This window comes from Corvus cornix, chromosome 20, assembly GCF_000738735.6.
Source record: "Corvus cornix cornix isolate S_Up_H32 chromosome 20, ASM73873v5, whole genome shotgun sequence".
Lineage (NCBI taxonomy): Eukaryota > Metazoa > Chordata > Aves > Passeriformes > Corvidae > Corvus > Corvus cornix.
In genome coordinates, this window is record NC_046349.1 from 9,097,616 (window position 1) to 9,112,603 (window position 14,988).

Below are 14,988 nucleotides of genomic sequence, written 5' to 3' on the forward strand. Positions count from 1 at the left end.
TGGTTCGTGTCGTCACCAGGGCACTTTGATGTGCTTGGCTCGCCCTGCGAACCCCAGCTGTCTGTCATCCCCTCGGCAGAGTTACATAACGCGCTGCTCAGATCACTGACTGGGCACCCTCCGAGCAGCAAAATGCTTCTCCTTGTTACCCCCTGAATAAAGAAGATACGCAGAGACCTCCAGATACTCCCCTCCTCCTGTTTTCAGTTCAGAGCCTTTAAAAATAAAGCAGAAAGGAAATGGAGGGCCTGGTTTTTTTGCTTCCACGCGGAGCTGTTTCTGTCAGTGGGTGCTTGTTTGGAGTCAGATTTGCCCCAGGGTTGGAAGTGATGTGAGAGCAGCCAAAAATGTGGTGGCAGCTTTGGCTGGTTTTGCGTTGGGGCAGTGTCCCCGTGAAGCACATGCTGGGGTCCGACCCAGCAGCACAGGCACTAAACCCCAGTGAACCTCGGCTGCTGCTTCTGAAGGCAATAGGAAATTTAGGCAGCTAGAAGTCTGTTCTGAGGGCTTTTTTTCCCCCCTTGAATTATTTTTCTCTTTCTTTTCCTCTCTTGAAGCCCAGAAATCAATGCCTTTCAAAGATCCCCTTTGGATAGGTTTCTGAAGTGTTCTCTTTATCGTCTATTTTAGTGCTTTCTCTCCCCATTTCTCCCGCTCTCTGACAAGGGTTGCTGGGGTGACTGGAGCAGGGAGGATACACTGCATCTCATCAGCGAGGGACACGGGGCAAACCTGTCCCTGTATGCTCATTGGGTGGGCTGTGTGCAGCTCCTGGGGTTATGGGATGTATCTAACCCTTAGATTGTGCATGCTTTAGGGATCTGGATGGAGGGAGGGCTTCAACTCTGTGGGCAGATGTAAAGAACTCTGTCAGCCCTAGTCTTTGGAGTAAAAGACTCATTTAGTCCTGCTTTCTCCACCCGAAAACATTTTGCTCATTCTCTCTGGGTCTGCCTGGCAGAGCCTTCAGCCGTTGGATGCTTTAACAAGGCTGTAAAGAACAAATAATGTAATAGAAACTTCTTAGATTGAGGGACTTGACCTTTTCTTCTCAATGCTTCCAGGAGCCCTGACAGCAGCAGCTGTCTGAGGGGTCCTGCTGGGCACTCCAATTCCACCAGCCCTCGGACCCTGCACTTTAATGGATCTCATGGTTTAAACTGTCAGGGTACAAACCCTGGATTTGGGCATAAAGTACCTTAAAGCTTGGACTGCTCTGAGGGAATCGTGCTTGAAACACACGTTGGAGACGTATTTGTCTATCTATATTTACATATATAAAGATACTGCTGCTAAAGCAGGCTTATTGAAGATCCCGTCGTGTTTATCAATGATGGATGAATCATTGATATTTTTGATACCAATTCCCCAAAATACTAAAGCCAGCGTGTTAGGCAGCGAAATCACGAACAGAGGCACGCAGAGATCTCCTAAGCAGGCCAAATGCTTCTCTCTTACCTATAAAAACCCGTGCTGTAAGATACATTAGCTGTAAATTCCTAACAGATGGGGCTGTAACAAGCTGTTACAGAGCATCTCCTCTGCGGTGAGGTTGCACTGCTGAAATGATGCCACGTGGCTGTCTGAGCCCTCACGAAACTGAGACGAGCTGGAGGAGGAGGCTGTCATCTGTCTAGGTGTTGATGTCCTGCTCGTCACCCGGAGATCCAGCCAAGCAGTTGACCCCCTGTTAAACTCACTCGGCTCCTCTGCATATTTACACCATGAGGAGAGTTTCCTCTTGTTAGACATGTGCCTTTGCTGTCCCGAACATTTCACAGGTGATTTGGAGATGGTTTAGAGAGCAGGAGAGGTTTTGGGGCAGGCCACATGCAGCTGTGGCACATTAAAGAGTCGGTTCTGTGGAGGGGTTTTCCCTCTCTCAACTTTTCAGGTGATGGGGTCCTGTGGGGAGTCAATGAGACTTTATATGGGCAGTGACTGAGTTGTGTTTGGCACGTGTAGACCTGTGGTGCGGTGTGTGCACAGTTATGGAGGTGTGTACATAAATACATATACATATGAGCAGCAAAACGTGCACATGGGTGTATTATAGTTGCATTTGTATATTTGAATAATGAGCAGCCCTAATTAAATATAAGAAAGGAACCCTTCAGAAAAAGAAGTCGATCTGCAACGTGGCAAAATAATTGAAATAGCGAACATTAGAACTGGTTTTATACAGAGGTGACATATTTTACTAACCCTGCATAACACCTTGAAACTATTCCCCTACTCTGTATGACCTAGGATTGCACTCCTACCTGGAGTTTGTGTACACAATGTTTGAGAAGACAATAAATGGTTTTCCCTGGTTTTTTACTATGTGCTGGCCTTAATCTTGGGTCATCCCTTCCATGCCAAACAAACTGGAGTTCTTCTGAAGTCTTGAAAATCATTGCTCCATAATCCCATAATGAAAAGCAGGATTAGCTCCAGTGCAACACGTGCAGGACTCATCTTTGCATGATGATGGTGTTGGGCTGCTTACCTGGATAGAGGTTTCAGCTGCCCTGAACAGGAGGGGCACAGAGGCTTTCCCAGGTCTCTACAGCACCTTCACCTCACATGAGCTTCCCTGGCTTGAAGCATTTCAGTTTATCATTTTATCAGGCTGTTTGCTCTCAAACTGAATAAGGACCAGGAGAAAATTAAAATACTCTCTAATAGCAGTTAAAAAAATATTTATTTTCAACAAATCCATCCACAAGTCATCTGGGCTTTATTTAAAGGTGAGGATTTAATATTTAAAACTCAGCCCCGACTGCTGGGCTTGGCCTCTCTTGTAAGAGTGGATTGAACTCGCTCTTTGCTGCATTCAGCTGGTGCAGAAGCATCAGGCCCAGGAAATAAATGGGCCCCCTGTGCAACTTGTGAATAATTCAGGTGCCTCAAAATCACACAAGGGAATTTTTTTTTTTTTAATAACGCCTAATCAGCCCTTGGCACACAATGCCACGAGAGTTTAATGAGATTCCAAAAAGAGCCATCTCCAAACAGCTGCAGATTGAGCTTGTGTGTGTAAAATACATAATTTTGTGCTTGGGTGTGTTTATGTGTATATATAAACAGAAGAATGCAATAAAATAGTTGGAAAAAGTATTCTTATGAATGCTCTAAGAAAAAGGGGATTCAAATGAATTTGGTACAACCCAGCTGATATGCTTTTTTTAAAGTGATCTTCTGAATCTTCAAAATGTCCTTGTTTATTTTCTTTGATTGTGCTTTGATTTAAAATTCTAGACTTATTAAATGCCATAAAAAGAAACATTTACATAATTTACAAGCTCTTTATATGAACATTTTAATAAAAGAACACACCTTTAAATCAAATCACAAAGGCATATGACATCTTTGAAGGAGAAACTTATATTCCCAAACACAATAAACATTCTTCTATTACTATGTTAATTTGGAAAACAGGTCATGGGAAATTAAATTGCTTAAAATAGGTCACCAATTATAACTCTGCATTCTATTAAAGCAAATGCATCTCTGAAATCTTTATTAGTTTATTTTAATTAAAGGCAGAAAAATATTCAGCGTTAAATTATTGCCATTTGTATGTTTTACATTGATACGGACACACATTTATTATGCAGTGTAAAATGCTGCACATCTTTTTCATTATGATGCTTGCATTGTTCTTAGTTACTCTACCCATAAAGTAAGTCTATAATAATGTTGTGTTTTAAACATAAAAGGAGGGGAGCCCAAATGGAGTAACGGTGCAAATTTAATTTGATCATTTATAAAAGGAAATGCAAAAGCAAATGCTGTCTGTGTGTGAAAATAGTCATTGACCTCCTCAAAATTGTTACAGTGTTGGAAAGGCCTGACTTCCATTTGTGTTCCACATTTGTAGCAGCGTTGCTGTTCATATTATGATTCCAAATTTAGTACTTTGGGGTACATTCCCCTTTGATGTTCTCTGATAAATTCATTAATACCTGTAGTAATTATTGCACAAGCCCCTGGTGAGAGCTGGAATCTGCCCTGCACACCTGTGTTTGCAAGCACCATTCCCAAGTCATGGTGCAGCCTTCAACAGAGATTGAAATGACTTGGAGTTGTGTGCCTGGATCTCCTGAGCCATGATGGAAGCCCAGGGTTGGTGTGGTGCACACACACTTGTCCCTGCACAGCTCTGGTTAAGGCAGGCTGAGAAATAATCTATTCCTTTATGCTGGAAGAGGGATCTAAAGTGGCTTTAGCATCACTAAGCCCTTAAAGGAGAAGCTCACCAGCAGTGAGTGAAGTGTGAACGGGCACAGCCATGGTGGGATGTTGCCTCTGCTCTGGACAGGCTCTGTTCCACATCAGAAATAAGGGATGTTAACTTTTTATGCACATAAGAAATGAAAATGTTGAACATGTGCGAACTGATAGGATGGCACTAGTGGTTTTTATGGAATTCCACGATCACCTGTGTGGAGTTTTTAGGATTGTGTTCAGGAGCCACTCCTGAGCATACCACAGCATTGCTCGGATTCACCTCATGTTCTCCTGGTGAATGTGGCTGCCCAGCCCAGCTGGACCAGGTCACCATGGCTTCACAGAGCTGTGTAGAAATGGTTTGCCTGGGTGCCCCAGAGGAATTTCATGTTGTAACCTCTCCAAATCAGGGTCATGAGGGTCTTGAATGCTCCTAATAATTGACAAGCAAATAGGACTGCCCTTCTACCTGTAAGCTGTTGGTTCAAATTCAGCCTCCTCTCATGCTGGTCTCTGAGGTCTTTCCCTGTTTTGTGGGGATGTTTGTGAGCCCTTCTGCAAACTCCAGCCAGTTCATGGGAGGGCAGCAGCTGGACAAGGTCCTCTTTAAGGTAAGACCAGACCTGAACCTTCATCCTTCACTCAAATCCTTGTCTTCTGCAAGAGGTTTGTTCAGTCTGTCTTGCTGACACTTTTGTTGTTCAATCTTCTATGGAGACCTGCCGGGGCAAAGCAGAACAGAATAGTTTTGGCTCCTTGCTAATGGACTTACCTATAGATTTCTTGTGCAGAATTCTTTTTTTTTCCTTCCCTCAGCTGCTCAAAGCACGTCCTTAAAAGAGGCTCAAGAGATCTTTAAGTCTAAACAATAAAAGACCTATTACTTACCTCAGAGACCAACAACAGCTCTCAAGGGTAAACCCGCATTAATTATGTATTTGAGCAATTGTATGTTATGCATTTAGACAGAATACGTATTATTTACTGAAGAGCTGGTAATGGCTGTGAAGCAGTTGTGATGATCCAGGGTAAATAGGAACGTCTGAGGATTTCAGGACAGAGAAAATGGGGATGGAGCACCAGGAATCTCACCTCCCTCACCTGGCTGATTTGTGGCTGCTGCTGTTCTTTGCCAGCCTTGGAATGATGTAAACATGAATGGTGGTAATGGAAAACCACAGACTATTGCTGTTAAAGTCCTCAGGTTGTTTTGTAGCCAGAATCTCCCCTTTCAAACACAATTATCTGTATTTAGTTGGGTGGTTGCAAAAGAAAGGAATGTTTGTGTGTGTGTGTGAGTCCCTCGAAGATGGGAGCTCTTAAAAATTCAATTTATTTACCCTGTAACCATGAACATAAATGAACGTAAAGCCACCCAGAACTTATATAGTGCTCCCATCTGAACACAGTGCTTCCCCTTTGTAGGAAGATCAGGATTTCACAGAGAAATATTATCAAATATTGCTGTCTTCTTCAACAGAGGAAGGAAAAGCAACCAGTGTTGAGAGTACCAGAAACTGAACGTAAACACCACTCTGGTGCCACCAGCTGTGTTGCTGCTGTCACAAATCTGGATTCAGAGACTCTTGCAGAGAAACCACCCCTCTGCAAATCCAGGGGATCAGCTGCTGGGAATCACAGAGCTGGGTTGGAAGGGACCTGTAAGAAAGGTGTCTTTTGGCCAGACTTTTCTCCCTTTGTTTTGCACTAAATGGTGTTTCGAGAACAACTGCTTGCTTCCTGAATGACTCTGATTTTCATTTTTCTAATTTTTTTTAAATGTAATGTTGTAAATATGGACCAGATGGCTTTATGAGGATAACTTTTACTAATGACTGTGTGGCTAAGGCACATAACACATTATCACTTCTCTGAAATAGTGTATATATATTTCTTCCCCACCTTTCTTACTGGAAAGAAGTTGGAAGTGGTTCCTTGTTTTCAACAGAGATAAAGCTTAAGTTACAGTCATTATTGATCATGTTTATCAACACTGTTTTTCTCTCTGGACCTCATACTCTTCCTAAAGGATCTAGTGAGCATTTATAGCTCTCTTTGAAGTTTTGACTTTGAAGAATTTGCCCAGAAATAAGGGTTCTCATTTCACAGGGGTTGCTTCTATGAGTTAAGGTTGCATGATTGGGTCCAGAGCCCTGAATCAAGGAAACATTTCCTTCTGGGATGCACTGAAACATATATTGAAATATCTCTGCAATTAGTGGGATTTAAATGTGCTTGAAATTAAGAGCCATCTCAAATATGGATGGATTTCAATCTGTTCTTCAATGCGTTCTTGATCTGCAGCTTGGATCTGCTAAGTTTTATGACAAACTATGAAAAATTAGTTTTGAACTATTTAACACAAAATGCAGTCAGATGAACATGTTCACCAACTCTGCAGCTTCAATTTTCAATTTCTGCAGGAGTTCTATTTGGGTTTTTGATTGCTTTAACTTGCAGGGTATGGAGTTTGGGTTTGTTTTTAAATCTTAGTCTAGGTGCTTCCAAATGAAAAAGTTGAAATGCTGCAACTGTGCAAACAGCATTACTTTAATCTGCATAAAGATGGGTACAGAAGAGCTGGGTATTAGCAATTCATTAATATGCAGTGAAAAGCTTATTTGCACTTTGTCTAAAAGTAACAGTAACTTCAGATTTTCTCTCATTTGCATAAGTGATACAGCACAAGACTAAACCACTCCAATAATAGTCCTTAATAGGATAATCATGTACAGACTTTATGTATAGGCTCCTTAACTGTCCATTTAGGCACATTTAAGTTAACACACAATACACAGTGAGGAGGATCATGTTAAGGAATGTGCTAATTTGCTGAATCCAGTTTCCCAGGCAGCTTTTACAGGGGTCATTTTTCATGAACTACTCTAGCCACTTAAATCATAATATTTCATAATAAACATCACAGCCTACTGTACAGTGGGGATCATAAAAAGGCAACACAGCTGCCCCGTGCTCATATTCACCTTCAGCTTGGACCAGTGCCTGGCTGGGGGAGCCTTGTTCCATGTTTTCAATCATGGGAATTTTAAACATATTTACAACTTCTTACCAGCAAAGCTCGATACATACTGGTGCCTGCTAAACCTGCATTAATGACTAAAATAGTCGTCCCTAGAGTTGCACCTGCCCTCTAGAAAATAAATCCTCACCTCCAGTAGATAAACAGCTCTATCTTTGCTCACAACAGTCCTGCTGCTGAGAGTTCTGGCGTGGCTCTGGGAAAAGCAGCCTCTGAAAGCTGCTCCCGTGTGCTTCTCCAAAGAGTTTTCTGTGGGTTTTTAACTGGTCCTCATAATCCTTCTGTGTGTTTTGGGATTGAACCCTCTGGGCTGCCAGAACTGATCCCCTTCACCAAAACATTCAAACATTAGGGATTTAAGCAAAACATGTTTCATTTTAATTTTAAACTTGTGTTTACTGAAGGCAGCTGGCTTCACTTGGGGTTGCTCCTTTGCTGAAAGCAGAGCCCACCCTGCCCAGTGCTGGTGGGGAAAAAATGATCAGGGTTGGAGACACCTTTTTTCTTTTCTTTTTTAGCAGAAATAACATCATTTTCCAAGCGAAGCACCAACCTCTCCCTGATGGAGTTGGGCAGCTTAACCTGTGATTTGCCTGCTGGTAGGATCCTTGCCTCTTCCTCTGGTCCTGGTCCCTGCTGTGGGATCACAGCCCTTCTGTGCTTGCTATGGTAGTGTGAAAACAAAGATCCTTTTAAATGAGACATTGGAAACAAAAGGGATCACAGAGATCTTTCCCAGTACCATTTCCTTGTGCATTTAAATGGTGACACTGGAAGGAGCCAAAGTGAAGGTGTTGCCTGTTGCAGATGCAAAGACAGATGTAAAAACTCCCTTTCAAAAATATGGCATCTCCATTGTCCCTCCTTTCCTTCCCTTCCTTTGTCCAGCAATATTTCAGCTTCAGAGCTTGACCCTGAGCTGTGCTGGACACCCAGTGATATCAGAGGCTTTGGGGCTGATGATGGGCACAGTTACATCCTTCTACATCAGGTTTTTCTGTCACAGAGGATTTTTATGGATACAAATCCATTGATTTCTGTGTTTGGCTGCTGAGTTTCATGTGAGAACCTAATCAAGCCTGAATGTCTCCAACTTTTCTAATCCAGGCAACCTCTCCGCAGATGAACTCTGCTCTGAAATATTCATTTTGGTGGCATATCTTAATTGCATTGCAATTATTTCTGAAGTTACTGTGAGTGCTTTGCCTTTACAGCCTCTACATTTTCCATAGGCTCTTAGAGCATTCTTTAAATCAAATGGTTCTCAGATACCATGGTGATGGTTGACATTATTATGGGTGACCTCTTTCTTTTGGCCTCAGACAGCAATGGCTGACAATAGAGAAGTGCATTGGCTGTTTCTGTGTCAGGGTACGTGGGTGTTTTAAAGTCCTCATGTGGGATGGTGGGTACAGGTTAAACTGTGGAGTTTAAATCATAAAGAAGGAAGAATTCTAAAAGGTCATATGTGAAAATGCCATTAAGAGAGGTTCAGCTGATTTCATGACACTGCCATCAACATCCCTAACATCATGAATTCCAGTTACAGGGAAAATAGATTACACTATTTTTGCAGGGGTGGAATATGGATCTGCTGAGGAAGCAATGTGATTTTCTGCCTTGGCTTTGTGTGTGGGCAAGCATGTATGGGTGGGGAAGGGTTAGATATTCAAATCTTTTCCTCTGTAGCATAAACCTCTTGATTTAGTCTTGTAGGCAAAAAATGGGTCAGAAATTCAGCCTGCAAACATGATCTCATAGGGGTGTCTGTCAATTCACTTTTCAAAATAATATGTGTATGTGTACACACACATGCAAATACAGAGAGGTGTTTCTCTTTGGACCCAAAGATTTTCATTACAACAACCCTGGTGAAGCCCGGGAGAAAAAAATTGTCAAATGCTGCAGTGTGGATGGATCTATAAACTGAAAACCCTTTATTGAAAACAAAGAAAAAAAAAATCTGAGTCAAATTTTTGATGATTTCACTTGACCACGGATGAGAGCTGGAATTTTCAGCCTGAACCTTAGAGACTCGGAGCTGCAGAGCCACTGCTAAGCTGGCTGCCCAGCAGCCAGTGACACTCCTGCACTGAATGTTTAAACACCCTCAAAAGCAGAATGAATTTTTCATCTATCACTTCGGCAAACAATCTGGCTGCTGTGTGCTGAGGGGATGAATAGCCACGCGTGTGGGATCTTAATGGGAAAAGACAAGGGAGCATGAAGCGGTGCTTTCCAGAGCGCGTGCGAAGAGCCCACCTCGCTCGCCTTTCAGGAGTTAGATGTCAAGAACTGTGTTTTGCAACAGCATGACTTAATAAATTTTCCCTTTGCTGCCTCCTCTGATGATGTCTCCTGAGCCAGCAAAGGGCATTTTCTCAGCGTGGTTTTTGGCTGTGGGATTTTGCGGGGCTTTGGAAGCTCACACCTGGTCCAGAGGCCGTGACGGTGCCTGCGGAGCAACAGCTCCCCTGGTTCGCCTTTCATGGGGTGCTGGAGGCTTTGATAGAACCCATCATCACACACCTTCCTGTCTGCAGGGCTGTGATGAAGGTGTCCAAAAGATGGACCATCTCCAAACTCCCTTCTGTTGCAGAAACACAGGCAAGAGAAAATATTTATAGACAGGGAAGCAGCTCTTTACAGTCCCCACCCCATTTCTCGCTTCCTTCTAATCTTTATTCTCCATATTGGTGACTAAGTATCAGCTTGACTTGCTATTTGTAGCACTCCAATTGCTTGTAAAAATAGCAGATTTCTTATTTCTTATTTTATTTTTTCCATTTCCGTTTTATTTTTATGCTCTCATGGTTTTTTAATTTGTTTCCCCTTCCTAGCACACCAAGTATTTAAAGAAAAACTGCTAGACCAGTGTGACTCTTCCAATGTGATCTGCTTGCTGCCCTGACACGAAAATCCTACAACCACACACTGTTCCTTATTGCAGGAGAATTCTTATGAGATCAGTTATAGAAACTAAAATGCAATAAAGGTTCTGATTGCTGATATCACATTAACAGGTAGGACAAATGTATGATGATGGTGATAATAATAAAAAGAAGAAGATACAGCTATTCAGGAGGAAAAGGGTGGACTAGGATTAATAGAAAATGAGTTATTTGTGCATAAAATTTTGGTGGAAAGAAACTTAAAACATTTATGCAAAAATATTTCAGCTTTGCTTCCCCCCACCTTTGCACCTCAGGGGTTCAGAGAAAAATGAGACTTTGGCATAAAAAATTTAGAAACTGGTGTATTGTGAACATTTCTCATTCAAAATTGACTTTTGGAAAAGACAATTTCCTTTAGAAAAGACAGTACAGGAGAGGTTTTAACCACTTTAATTTACATGCCATCTCACATGGAGGCTGATGTGGGGCTGATCCAGCCCTGGGCAGCAGTGCCAGAGGTGGCCGTGCTGAAATGCTGATTCTTCAACTGAAGTGGTCAAGTTTTCAGCGGTTTATTCTGTAAAAATGTTCAAATACATGACTTTTTAATATTTTAATACTTTTTAATTGTGTACAAGGATGAGGAAGCAGAGACAGAAACTTGTGGGTGAAACTGCAACTCATGAGCCTGTCTCCAAAAGCAGTCTTATGACTCCAACTGAAAAATTCCAGATGTTTTGAGTTTCTTTTCTTTGCTTCCAGCCAGTTTGCTTTGGGGCAGTTTCTGGAATAGCTTGTAAGGTCTAGGGAGCAACTTACCCTTTTCTAATAAAGCTGGAAAGCTGAGAGTCTCCCCCAGCACCTTTCCAGGAGCTGAAGTCTGGAGAGTATTGTGAGGTGATATTCTGCAAGAACATCTTGATCATGCCCAGAATGCTTTGGCCTTAACTGTAGTTTTAGTCACATATACACAGGTGCAGGAGGTAATATTACAGCTGAGTGAAAAATTGACCACGGAGGAGGCAAATAAAAGTGGAGTTGACACTGGCTCTGCTCTTCTCCCTGTAGGAAGTGTAGGTCCACTCAGAGGAGACACCTTGTGCTGGAGTCTCCTCTGTGGAGGAGCGTAGGGGCAGGTTTCCCTCACTAGCAAGACTGGACTTTCTGGCACAAAAAAGCAAGAGGAAACAGCAAGGCTTCAGCTCTACCTGTGTCCCCAGAGACCCCCAAGCATTTAACAATATCTCAGTTGCTGGGATAACCTCAAACAACTGTGAAGCTTCCAATGATAACAACACAAGGACAGCACAGAAACAACTTCTGTGTTTGCTGCCAATTCCCTGAGAGTTTTGCTTTGGCAAGGACAGCACAACTCCTCTAGCTGAAGGTGATGGAGATGTAGTCTCTGGAGAAGTGCTTGGATGCAGGGGGTTCAACCCCAAATGATGTAGGCAAGAGCTTGGTGCAGTGAGGTCTGACAAAGCCCCATGAAGAAATTGCCCATCACAAAAATACTGCAGGACTGGAGTTTCAGGCCAATATCCAGGGTAAAAATCAAGTAAGAGAGGTGCAGCTGGAAGAAATAAGCTGGTAAAGAGGAGAGGTGAGCCTCAGAGAATGGTGGGCTGGAGTGCTGGTGGACACCAGAGCAGCGGCAGTGATTAATTTATCACCAGCAGCCTCTCTGGCCACTCTAGCTTATGCCAGGGGCTGCAAAGAGTTCCTTGGGGCAGTAAAAGTGAAATGGTACATTAACCATGCAGGATGGGGCTGCTGAAGCAGCTTTTCTTGGGAAAGCTCACTTTGATGCATATGTTTCTGCCCTCACCATTTTAGTCTCAAAGCTTGGGAAACGATTAGTGTATTAAAAGCACATGCTGTAAAAATACACCCAAAAAACCCCAAGTGTGCGGCATAAGTATCCCCATGTAATTTCATTTTTATGGTTTCACAAATACAGGCTGTGAGTCTTTGATTGCAGACAAGGCACTGCAAAGCAAGGAGGGATATCCTTGGAATGTAATAGCTGGCCAGAATTAGGCAACAGCTCTGCCCCACCCGCAGCACCCTCGGTGATTTCCTACAGTACTCAGTACAGTCGTTGGTATGTGTGGTGCATTAGTTAAGTTAATTACAACAGCACAGAGATTCATTGCAAATTGTTCCTAGTTAAAACTGAAAATTCACTGGAACAAGGAGTGCTAATTATATTCCACTTGTTACTGCTGTGTCTAGTTAATATTCCAACAGCTGCTTTGGCAAGATAATGATGGCTCCAGCAGAAATTACTGAACAAATAGATTTTTAAATCAGTAACAACATATTTACCAGCGGATTTTTTTCCCTCTTCATACACAAAGTTAAGCCCTGCCAGAGTTGGGCATTCATATTCACTGAAAAGTAGAGATAAAAAAAATCAACATTGCCATTATTGTGTTAATTTGGCACAATTTAAAAAAAAAAAAAAAAAAAAAGCTAAGCAAGAGAATATTATTGATAAATAAATGTTTCTATTTTCTTACAGGGATTCAGTGCTTTTCTCAGGGTCACAAAACCCAGTGTAGCTTTTTGGTTGGCCATACTCAGTCAATTGTCCAGCATTGCAAAGGACAGGATCGGGACTGGATCTTGCTCTTCCTCACAGTCTGACTAATGAAGTTAAATGCTTGTGAGATCTTGTGAGGCAGAGAAGCCCTTCCATTAAAGCCAAAGATCCATGCTGTGCTGAAGGCAGGGGCAGCCCAGGTTCCTTGGGCTTGGCTTTGTGGACAAACCTCTTAACCCACGTCCCACACGGCACTGGAAGCCTCTCTTAGCCGAAAGTTCCATCCTTCATCCAGCACAGCAGCACTTGTGACCTGAAACCAGACATTTCTCCGTCTGACACAGCAGAAAGGGTGTCAGAACTGTTGAGTGTTGCCTGCACTGGAGCTCTGAGCCTGTCCCTGTGCTGCAGGACTGGCACTGCATCCACACCGTGATGCACAGCTGCCTTCAGCAGGACATGAGCACACCACCAGCCAGTTTCTGTGCCTGCTTGTCCCCAACCCAGCTCCTCTCTAAACTTTTTACATGATTTATCAGCAGGAAAACATCTGCTGTGTAAGGCAGTCCCGCCTCCATCCTGTCCTCTGAGCACCTGAGACCCAGCAAGGTGGAGAGAGCCATCTAACCTCGCCCTGAGATGTCACCTCACCCAGGGGAGGGCTCGGGGTTTGTCCCTCCTCCCACCCTGTGCACTTCTCTCTGGGCAGAGCCAGTAGCCTGTGTGTATGAAAAGATGCAGGACGTTTTTAATGAGTCGTGAACAAGAAGTTCAGCTGGTGCTGAATGTTTAAAATCAGAGGCAAAACAAACATGCTCGAGTGTCTGGGGTTCTTTTTAATGGATAGCACAGCTTCTGGTTTATTATTACTGCTATTATAGTTTGCAGCTGCAAAATGATCTGAAATTTCAATAGCAGCATGCTCTTCATGCTGCTACAAGAATGTATATGCTCCGTTGTATAAATCGACATGCACCTCTCATCCAACCAGGCTGGAGCTCTGGATCACACCATTTTATCATTCATCTCCCAAAAAGGGGATTTAACACCTCAGCTGACAAGGGGGAATGTGTAGCAGTGCTACCACTGGGAGAGCCGCTCCTTTTTGAGGGAGAGTGTGCAGCAGGGCTCTCTTACTGGAATTGCTTCCATTTTCAATTAGTTTTCTTTGGAGAGAGGGTTTTCTTCCCACTTAGTCATAACACTAGGATGTGTTAAATAAATTCACTCTGGGTTGTTCCTTGTCTGGCAATATAATTTGTGAATCAAGGTGGGGGAAGAAAAATCTAGTTAGCAGCAATTGAACATACAAAGTGGGGTGACCAGTAACTCTCTGCTGCTGAGCCAACATTGATATATGTCCTATGGTGTCTTAGGGGAGTTTTCTAATTGCAATATGAGTTTTGCATGGTAACCTACAGGGAGAAGGGGAGATGCAATTGCTTATCAGTTTATCATTACAACCTTTTATTAAGGTTGTTTTTAATTAAAATGGAGCAACAAATGTACACTCTTATCCCTATAAGCAATCTTATCTAGTGTGACTGCTGCTATATTAGTGAACTAAATCCTCTTGATTACATTGGATGTGATCTTATGAAGTATGACAGCTTTACATATTAATAATAGGAACTGTCTGAATAGGCTGTCGCATGACCCTCTTCTCTGTGGCTCTCCACCAGCGCAGTTTTAATCTATTTATCTCAGTCCTTTGCCAAGATAAGCTGTCATATTCTCATGAAAGTGCAGTTGTCCCTGTGTGATGTGGAATGGAAGCAGAGCCCCAGGAAAGACCCAGGACCAAATCCCCAACTCCAGCACTTTGCCCCTTGGTCCCAGGACCTTCAGCTCAATCGTTCTTTTAGAGGTGGGGAGCAGGAGGGACCCATTTTATTCTCCTCATGTCAAACAATCTCCTGGCATTCCTGCCATCAAATTTCTACTTGCATGAGATGAACAACTGCTTTAGTTTAGTCCCTTCTGGAGCACCAGGAGGGAGGGAGGTGTTCTGGGTGATTTAACTGTGCAAAGGGGCAGCTAAAATGGGTGTGCAGGTGGCTTTGTGTGCCCAGGTAGCTGCATGCACACAACTGGGAGGACAAAATGGGAAAGGGGGCTTAAAGGAATAGGACTGAAGGGGTATCCTATATATCCAAAATTACCATCACTAACATGGGGTTTATTCTACATAGCTGCAGTTCCTCACTCAACTTTTACATAGGCAGATAATGATAGGACAGGTGGGAATGGTTTTAAACTAAAAGAGGAGGGATTTGGATTAGAAGTTAAGAACA

At 42.9% G+C, this 14,988-nt stretch overlaps 1 long non-coding RNA gene across 2 annotated transcripts in view; it reads left to right on the top strand.

Moving 5' to 3' along the window:
- LOC109144315 overlaps positions 1–14,988 on the top strand; it is a 140,878-nt gene that overhangs the window by 63,737 nt on the left and 62,153 nt on the right. The window lies entirely within an intron of this gene.